General features: G+C 36.9%; 1 non-coding gene across 1 annotated transcript; it reads right to left on the bottom strand.

Annotated features, from left to right (window-relative positions):
- Positions 1–214: 214 nt before the first annotated feature.
- LOC145590420 (small nucleolar RNA R71) lies at positions 215–321 on the bottom strand. The gene has a single exon (XR_014102022.1). It is a non-coding gene; the product is annotated as a small nucleolar RNA R71 (small nucleolar RNA).
- Between the last annotated feature and the right edge of the window lie 9,054 nt (positions 322–9,375).

The following is a 9,375-nucleotide window of genomic DNA, read 5'->3' as shown; positions in this document are numbered from 1 at the left end:
TATTCACATTGTAGATTTATGTCAATACTGCAATACTATTCGGCAGAATGGGGTAACGCAGGACCAGATCAGGGAGATTCTCTTTCCCTTTTCTTTATGTGGAAAAGATAAATTGTGGTTTAATGGTTTGAATAGAACTGCACTTGGTATTACTAACTGGGAGACTCTTGCTTTAAATTTTTATAACAAATATTACCCTGCAGAGAAAACAGCTTTACTAAGAAGTGCCATTCAGAACTTTGCCCAGGAGCCAGAAGAAGCATTATATGAGGCTTGGGAGAGGTTCAAGGATCTGCAGAGGGAGTGTCCCCACCATAACTTAGCAAAGTGGCAGTTAATTCAAGCTTTTTACAACGGATTAGGGAATGCATCTAGAACAATTCTAGACTTCGCAGCTAATGGTAGATTTATGAATCTTAATGTTGATGATGCAGGTCAGGTTATTGAAGACATGGCAATTTTTAATTCCTAATATGGGAATTCTAGAGGCTATGCAAATAAGGGCAAACACCACGTTGATTCAGTATCCCTTTTGCAGGCTCAGCTTACTTCTATTTGCCAGAAATTAGATAACCTTAGTACTAATATCCCTAACTCTGTTGCTAATGTTTCTGCTATTACTAATAACTCTAATGATGCTTTTTGTAAAAATTGTGGAAGTGTAGGACATTATGAGCAAGATTGCAGGAGCTCGATGGAGCAAATTAATGCTTTTCAAACCTATAAGCAGAATAACCCATACTCCAATACCTACAAATCCTGGGTATCGGAATCATCCGTACCTTTCCTACCGGAGTACCAATGTTCAAAATCCACCGCCACAAGAACCACAGGCGCCACAGCAACAGCAGCAGAAATATTACCATCCCAATGCTGGCCAGAAAAACCAACCACAACAATCCTCCTCATCTTCCGACCCTTCTTTGGTTGAAATTAGAGCGATGTTGGTTAATATGCAGAAGCATATGGAGAGTAGAGATGCTCAAATTGATTCAATCCTAGCGCACAATAAAATTGTAGATAATCATATTGCGCAACTTTCCGCTACTCTACAAGCCCGCCAACAGGGAGCTTTGCCGGCACAGCCGACCAGGCCTACGGATCAAGCCTACGCAATTACTTTAAGGAGTGGTTCAAACTATGAAGGGCCCCCTATGCCCAGAATTGATGAACCTGTTTTACTAAATAATGCTAATCTTGATTCCGTTAAACCAGACAATGCAGCTAATAGCCCCCCAGGGCTAAAGCATAGTACTAATAGATCTCATTCTACATTGCAGGGTACGACTCCAGAGAAGGTGGCTACTCCAGATAAGAGTAATAATGCTCCAAAGTCAGTTATCAAGCTTCCATTCCCCAATCGTCACTTGAAGACAAACTTGGATAAGCAGTTTGGTAAGTTCTTGTAGATGGTAAAAGATTTGAAGGTAACAGTTCCCTTCACTGAATTAATCACACAAATTCCTTCATATGCAAAGTTTATGAAAGAAATATTGACAAGAAAAAGGTCTATTAGTGAGGTAGAGACAGTAGCTTTCATTGCAGAGTGTAGTGTCGTACTTCAGAATAAATCTCCACCTAAATTAAAAGATCCGGGTAGCTTTTCTATCCCTTGTCATATAGGAAATCTAATGATTGATAATGCATTGTGTGATTTGGGTGCTAGCGTTAGTGTTATGCCATTATCTATGTGTTCTAAACTGAATATGGGTAAATTAAAAGCTACTAATATTACTCTACAAATGGCTAACCGTTCTTTCAAATACCCCTTAGGTGTTTTAGAGGATGTTCCCGTTAGAGTAGGTAAATTTTATATACCTGTTGATTTTGTTGTTCTTGATATGGCTGAGGATATGCAAACCCCGATTATTTTGGGTAGATCATTGGCGGGTAAAATACTATTTAAAAAAAAAGGAAAAAAATGAGCTAGCAAGGCACGCACATAGAAGCAATAGCTATGGCGCGCCAAGCGAGCTAGCAGGCAAGCATAGCAGCAGCTGCTATGGCGCGCCAGCAGCCTGAGCATTCCGCCCATGCGGGCAGCCCAACCAAGGGACTTGGCGCCAGCTAGGCTCCCGTGGCACCTAAGGTTGGGCGCGCCACATGGCGCAGCCCGGTTGGTGCGTGTGGGAATAGGGAGTCGGTTTTGGGAGGCCTTAGGGATCAAGTATTGGCCCCCTCTTCCCTTGTGGTCCTTACATAACCCCTCCTCTTAGAATGCCACTTGTTGATTAATTAGTTGTTCGCTATTTTCTTTTATTTTTGATTTAAAAATAAAAGGAGAAAATTGATTTTACCAACTCTCCCACATTGATGGGAGAGTGGATTTCTCTCTTGAGTTTCCCTATAAATATCCCACTTGGGAATTGGGAAAACTCACTTGAGTAAGAGCTCAATTAGGCATCCCCACTTGAGAGAAAACCTATAAGCTCATTAATTACTTGAGTAGTGTTTTGGTCCGGCTTGGCTAACCTCCAAGCAAGATACCTGTCGCGATTGTGTTGTGGGTGGATATCATCGGAGACCGTTGCGCTTGCGAGGCTTAGATTTCTCAAGTAAGAGCTCCGGTGGTCAAGCGAAGCACGCTTTAAGGGTAATTTAGTCTTTCTCTAATCTTGTTATTTATGCATTTTGGTTATATTAATTGTGAGTTTTTCCTTAGGCTCGGGTTTTATTTCCGCGGTGAGTTAGACTTATCGAAACCCAACAACAATAGTCAAGGATCCATGTGCCGCTCATGCAAAATATGTAGAAGGTTTGAAAAGAATGAAACCTCACATGGTTGTAGCAATAACTCACTATTAGTTTCAAATTCACCAAAGGGAGCAACTCCAACATTCCACAAACAATTAGAATCCGGCTTCAAGGTCCCAAAAGTTCTAAAGACACTACCTTATCATACTCTATCTTAGAATCAACCAAAGATACTCTCAAACTGTGCACACCGTTACCACATAGGAAACCATTCATTCAAAAGCAAAAGTTCGGATGATATTATGTCCAAAACATAAGCATAACATCAAAAGAAAACGAAAAGAAAGCCTCAAAATCATATTTTTGGATTTTTCCATTTTTGAAAAGAATGAAAAGAAAAGGAAAATAAAAAAGAGAAAAAGGGGAAAAGAAAGGGAAAAGATTAAGAAAAGTGCAAAGATGCATGCATGTCCTAAAAATCCCAAACGTCATACAAGTGGTCATTCGACAACATCGCCAATGACCCCAAACACATATGGTGTTACAAAGCAAACATCCTCGAACCGTTCAACTCTTCCTAAACTAATCCTATTCTATGCAAACAATGAAAGAAAAGAAAGAAAAGAGGGAAATAAGAAAGGTCTCACCGGGAATCCAAGCTAAGCTAAGAAAAGCGGGGTAACGAAAATACCACCTCCATGAAGCTCCAATCAAGCATTAGCATGGATTGTCAAAACCAAGTGAGAGTGAAAAAGAGAAAAAAGGAACTATATACAAAGAAAACGGTTGGTAACTTTAAAACAAAATAATAAGAAAACAAAATCAAAAATAAAAAGACAAAGTAACAAAATCAAACTAATCTACAAAAGCAAAATCAAAACAAACCAACAAAAATATCAAAATCAACTATACACTCAAAATAGCAAAATCAACTTTACACTAAAGCTACAATCATTTGGATCAAAGGGATTTGGATTCAAGGGTTTTGGATTTAGGGATTTGGATTTAAGGGAGCAAAATAATCAACTCATCATTAAAGAGAAATCATCATCAAAATCAACATCAAAAGAATCCCAACAAGAAAAACATGATATACTCATGGAAAATAACAACACTAAACAACATCAATCATAGACCAAGACAAGCAATAACAAATCATCAAGGCATAATAATTCAAGGACATCCAACAACAACAAAATTGGCCACCGAGACCCTTTCGTAAGACTAGTTGATAAGTCTATTTTATATATATTTTTATTCCCCGTCCTACGGTCATATTTGTGCATATTTGAGCTCTGCGGAGCTATTTTTATTACTAATATACATTTTCTAGTATTTTTGTAGAGTTGGTATTATTTTGTAGGAATTTGAAGAATTATGACAATTCCCGAGCTTATTGAGCCACTATGAAAATATTAGAGATGATCGTACCTTATGACGAGTATTTGAAGCCCAAGGTCGAGCTAATTAAATTTGGTTCGGTGATTAAGGGCTCGGTTTGTTTGGAGTACTAATTTTGTTGCAAGTCCAAGATAAATTAAGAAGAAGAAAATTTCAGCCCAAGTGAAAAAGGCCCAATTCAGAGTTGCTGCTGGGCGTGTGGATTAGCGGGCCCGATCGGGCAGCCCATGGCCCGATCGGGCGAGTGATGATTGCTGCTACCTTGATTCGGTTGGGCCTTGTTGCAAAACAAGCCCAATAGGTTTGTTCTTACGAAGGGCGTGGTTTCTAGAACTTTATCTAGGACTTAGTTGTTAGTGGAGTTCTATTGTTAGTGGGATTGATGGCCCATTAGCTTTTCTTATTTAAGGAGTAGTAGTTTTACGGAGGAGGGGGGTAGCTTTAGTTTTAGTTTTGTTTTTTTTAATTAGTTTTAGTTTTAAGTTTTTCTTTGTTTTGAGTTATAATTTAGTTTTCTTCTCTCTTTCTCTCTAACTTTTCTCTCTCTCTCCCTTAATTAACTCTTAGTATTACTTTCTCTCTTGTTTCTCTCTCTAAACTCTTAATATATGCAATTTTATATTTCCTTCTTTTAGTACTATCTCTTTTCTCCTTATTTACTTATTTTCCTTGCTTTAATCTTAATCATGTCTCCTTTAATTGCTTTGTTTACTTTAGATTTAATTATGTCCGAGTAGTTTAATTCTAGGGTTTAGGGGGATCCATAATTGATATGAAGGGATAATTTATTATTGTTGATTATTGATATTACATGATAATTTCTTATTGAATTGTTTTAATTCTTTGCAATTGGATTATGAATCGAGCAGATGTAATTTGATTGTGAATGTTTAGCAATATTGAATTGATGAATCGAGCAGATGTTAATTTAATATTAAAGGCTATTTTCAATAGGAACTTAGATCTAGTAAATTGCGAGAGCCTGTTAGATCTATGTTGGTTAATAAATTGCGAGAGCCTGTTAATCATGTTATTTATGCAATGTTAATTATTGATTGTTATGTTTTATCCCGGAATATTAATTATTGGTGAACCTGTGACCTTAGGCCTTCTTATTATTGTTTTTCTCCCTGAACTTGATCTCCGTAGTTTAATTCCTTTTTACAATAACAAAATTGGTTACCTTAATAATTTAGATTATATTAATTAATTAGGAATAGAAAGACCAGTTTCCCTGTGGATTCGACCCTACTTCCCTATCTACTGTAGTTAGAGGACTTAGGTATTCCTTTTTTTTTTTTCAATGAATGAGTGAATCATACTTCCCTGTGCCCCTTGATTAAAATTTTTTGAAATTGTTTTGATTCTTGGTTATTGATGATAAATATTGTGGATTAGTTGATCATGATTTGATATTTGATTGCCTTGAAACCTTAACATGCGTCAATTTTGTCCAACTATTTGAATATAGTGCTTGACTAGTTGATTTGGTTAGGAATGTGTGTTTAGTTCCTGGTATGTCAATGAATTTGAGTATTGATTTGCAACGATGAGTAGTGTTTCATAACTCATTATTATGCACATGAGGAGGACGAAGGCATTTGTTCTTTTAGGTAGCCTTCAGATTTATTTAGATACATTTGTTCCCTTCTTGCTACCCATGTTGTTGCCTTGACTTTTTATTGTTTTTAGCCACATTACAAGCCATGTTTGCCCCATTGGTTACTAGTCTCAAGCTTGGCTTGGGGGAGCTATTAGTGAGTGAGGTGAGGGAGTTTGTAGTGTGCTTATTATTTGCACAATTTGGGTGGGTTATGAGAAGTTATTTTGTTCTTGATCATGGTTTATTTTTGATGATGTTTGAAAGTTGAATTATCTTGAAAAAAATAAAGTATGATGATATGAAAAAAAGAAGAAGTTCAAGAAAGAAAAAGTGATGAAAAAATGAGAAAAAAAAAATTCAAAAGAAAAAAAGAGAGCAAAAGAAAAAAAATTGTCATATGTTCAAATGTTCTAAGTGAAGGTTGATTAAAAGAAAAAAAAAAAGAAAAAAAAAAGATGAGTTTCAATGAGAAATTTCAAGTTATGAGTTCAAAGTTGTTTATTCACTCAAGTTTTATATTATTATATTTTTATGAGTGAATTTTGTAAGTATTGGGATTGATTTTTATGATTGGAGTATTATTTGGTGGATTTGTGTTGGAGTTAGTTTTGTTGGAGATGATTATGATCATTATCTTTGGTCATGGGTTTATTAGGATATGGCTCCCTTTTAGCAAGGCTTTTCTCTCACATATTCCCAAATATTTCCTACCCTTCACCCTAGCCTTACATTACAAGCTTTAAAAGAGCTTTTGACCTTGTGCATAGAGTTGTGTAAATATGAAAGTGTTGTTTATCAATGCAAGTTATGACTTGACATATTCCGAGTCGACTATTAGGTTGAGTGTATGTCTTTTTAAACACACGAGTGTTGTGAGTTTGGGACGGTATTGTTCACATTAAAGGGGTTGGTTGGAGAGCGATCGAGTACATCTTTTACTCGCCACATAAATGAGAGTTGAGTGTGTGAGCACTAGTCTTGAATTCTATATGCTCTTGTGGTTTGCTCTATTTGACAATTGTTAAGGAAGATTGGTAGTTGGATGGATTTGATTGGTTGACTTTGGTACATATTTATCAAATTTGCCTTGAATTATATTTATTGATTTTAGTTGTATATGGGGTGAAGTATTGATTTATTTATTCATTGCTTTGCTTAGGGACAAGCAAAGGTTTGGCTTGGGGGATTTTGATAAGTCTATTTTATATATATTTTTATTCCCCGTCCTACGGTCATATTTGTGCATATTTGAGCTCTACGGAGCTATTTTTATTACTAATATACGTTTTCTAGTATTTTTGTAGAGTTGGTATTATTTTGTAGGAATTTGAAGAATTATGACAATTCCCGAGCTTATTGAGCCACTATGAAAATATTAGAGATGATCGTACCTTATGAAGTGTATTTGAAGCCCAAGGTCGAGCTAATTAAATTTGGTTTGGTGATTAAGGGCTCGGTTTGTTTGGAGTACTAATTTTGTTGCAAGTCCAAGATAAATTAAGAAGAAGAAAATTTAAGCCCAAGTGAAAAAGGCCCAATTCAGAGTTGCTGCTGGGCGTGTGGATTAGCGGGCCCGATCGGGCAGCCCATGGCCCGATCGGGCGAGTGATGATTGCTGCTACCTTGATTCGGTTGGGCCTTGTTGCAAAACAAGCCCAATAGGTTTGTTCTTACGAAGGGCGTGGTTTCTAGAACTTTATCTAGGACTTAGTTGTTAGTGGAGTTCTATTGTTAGTGGGATTGATGGCCCATTAGCTTTTCTTATTTAAGGAGTAGTAGTTTTACGGAGGAGGGGGGTAGCTTTAGTTTTAGTTTTGTTTTTTTTAATTAGTTTTAGTTTTAAGTTTTTCTTTGTTTTGAGTTATAATTTAGTTTTCTTCTCTCTTTCTCTCTCTTACATTTCTCTCTCTCTCCCTTAATTAACTCTTAGTATTACTTTCTCTCTTGTTTCTCTCTCTAAACTCTTAATATATGCAATTTTATATTTCCTTCTTTTAGTACTATCTCTTTTCTCCTTATTTACTTATTTTCCTTGCTTTAATCTTAATCATGTCTCCTTTAATTGCTTTGTTTACTTTAGATTTAATTATGTCCGAGTAGTTTAATTCTAGGGTTTAGGGGATCCATAATTGATATGAAGGGATAATTTATTATTGTTTATTATTGATATTGCATGATAATTTCTTATTGAATTGTTTTAATTCTTTGCAATTGGATTATGAATCGAGCAGATGTAATTTGATTGTGAATGTTTAGCAATATTGAATTGATGAATCGAGCAGATGTTAATTTAATATTAAAGGCTATTTTCAATAGGAACTTAGATCTAGTAAATTGCGAGAGCCTGTTAGATCTATGTTGGTTAATAAATTGCGAGAGCCTGTTAATCATGTTATTTATGCAATGTTAATTATTGATTGTTATGTTTTATCCCGGAATATTAATTATTGGTGAACCTGTGACCCTAGGCCTTCTTATTATTGTTTTTCTTCCTGAACTTGATCTCCGTAGTTTAATTCCTTTTTACAATAACAAAATTGGTTACCTTAATAATTTAGATTATATTAATTAATTAGGAATAGAAAGACCAGTTTCCTTGTGGATTCGACCCTACTTCCCTATCTACTGTAGTTAGAGGACTTAGGTATTACTTTTGATTAGGGGATACGACTTTACCCTGTCACTAGTGTCCCCCCAAGCTAAACAAAAATACATCTCAACATCCCATCAATACAAAATAGAAGATCACATAATAAAAGGGATGGAGGTAAAAGCACAAAGAGGGGGAACTAGTTACCACTAGGCCCGACACCATCATCATAATCATCCCTATCATATGAGAAGCCGGATGGGGGACCATAAGGATCCCATCCCCCGGTGTAACTGGGTGGCCAACCATAATGACCCCTAAAATTATCTTGTTCCCAAGGGGCAAAGGGAGCGAATTTCTCGGGCAACTCTAGTAGCAACAGATGGGTGGGATTGACATAGGGGTAGTTAGGATCACCCCTATGGTCGCTCCCACCGGGCACATGGTAATCATAGTTACCGTGCTCATTTGGAAAGGGGCGAGTCTTGGTGTTGGACCCTTGAGGTCTTTGCTAATATGGGTAGGTAGCCCTCCCATCATCTCCCTAAGAAGGTACGGGATCGAGTTGAGGAGGGAAATACAGGTAGTTAACCGCGGGGGTGATCTCCCCACGGTTAACACTTACATCATAGAGTTGTTGTTGTTGGAGAAACATACCTTGTTGCATTTTGGAGATGCCTCTCATTTGGTTGTAGATCGCCTCAAAGTCTTGATCATACATCCCCTTCATTCGAACTTGCTTGCCCGCCATTTGGGCACTCAAAGCCTCCATGTTGGGGTTGGAGAATTGATGTTGTTGATGTTGAGGTTGAGGCACTTCTTGCTCTTGTTGTTGTTGTTGTTGACGTTGATTTTGTTGTATTTGTTGCTCTTCATTCAGGACATCTTGCATGTCTTCATCTTCACTGGGGATGCAGTTTCTTAGGGGAACAAACCAAACATTTGGGACATGCCGGTGGAGGGAGGTCAAGGAGGGGTTAGGAAGGTAACATCGATGATCATTGCTCAATAACCAATCAAATACCTCGTCGTCATTGCTCTTTGCTATGAATTCAACATCTTTGAGCTGAGCAATGTCGAGATAGAG

This window comes from Chenopodium album, chromosome 17 (assembly GCF_948465745.1).
Source record: "Chenopodium album chromosome 17, dcCheAlbu1.1, whole genome shotgun sequence".
NCBI classification, from domain to species: Eukaryota; Viridiplantae; Streptophyta; class Magnoliopsida; order Caryophyllales; family Amaranthaceae; genus Chenopodium; species Chenopodium album.
Note: the sequence above shows the minus strand (reverse complement) of the source record. Positions and strands in the feature narration are given on the sequence as shown.